Source organism: Pseudomyrmex gracilis, unplaced genomic scaffold (genome assembly GCF_002006095.1).
Source record: "Pseudomyrmex gracilis isolate BER0280 unplaced genomic scaffold, ASM200609v1 scaffold_2167, whole genome shotgun sequence".
Classification (NCBI taxonomy): domain Eukaryota; kingdom Metazoa; phylum Arthropoda; class Insecta; order Hymenoptera; family Formicidae; genus Pseudomyrmex; species Pseudomyrmex gracilis.
In genome coordinates this window covers 3,754-4,657 of record NW_018022751.1, presented here as the reverse complement: position 1 = coordinate 4,657, position 904 = coordinate 3,754, and positions in this window count along the sequence as shown.

Below are 904 nucleotides of genomic sequence, written 5' to 3'. Positions count from 1 at the left end.
CCTGTGCAACGCGGATTTGTGACTAACAATAATGAAATGGGCACCTCACCGTCGGTCGTGGTTCTCCGTCATACTGCTGTCTCCTCCGTCCGGGATGACACTCAAAAAGCTCGCTCACTCAGTCGGGGTCACCCTCACGACTTGAACAACTACACCACGAGCACAAAACTCGCGGCACGGCAGACTTGTTGCGCGGCACGGNAGTCACTCATACGCACGGGAGCCCNAGAGATACGTGTGTGTGCGGCACAGCTGATCGCGANCAAGAGCGCNAAGATTTTATTCGATAAGCGGTCGATATCCCGAGCAGCGCTGAGGTCGCGTGAGATANGTCGCGTGGGCCAATCAGGCCGCAGGATTTGCAGCGCGGCTCGCAAGCTCGCTCGCAAGCGGCAGGATCAGCGGGCCGCGAAATTCGAACGCTCGNAGTATCTATTACGCTATTATGCAGCAACGCAAGCAAAAGTAGAAAGCAGCGGGTNGGGATGGCAACCCGTNAGATGCAGCAATGAAATAAGCANCGTGTTCTCAAAACCATGCAGCAGAACTGTTGGAACACAGCGCATCTCGGCGTAGGCCGGCTCGTTGATGGTCCGTTCCGCCCGTTTGGCTAGGCTTGCTCGTTGGACGTTGTGTTATCATAGAAAGGGTCATTGTTTCGCTGTGGCTTCTTCATGCAGTCCCCTACCCTTGCAGTCACCTATCTCTCAGTGTGACCTCGAGGCGAGACTTCGCGTCTCCGTTCCTTTCTTCCTCTCTCGTTCGGGCACAGCATGCTGTCCTTGGCAAAAAGTCCCACGATGATCCTCAGGATCCACGGTGAGGCGCCGAAATTACATACAAAAAAAATAAATAATAACAAGAAGAAGATTCTTTGAGTTCAGGAGTCTTTAAACTAATGAAT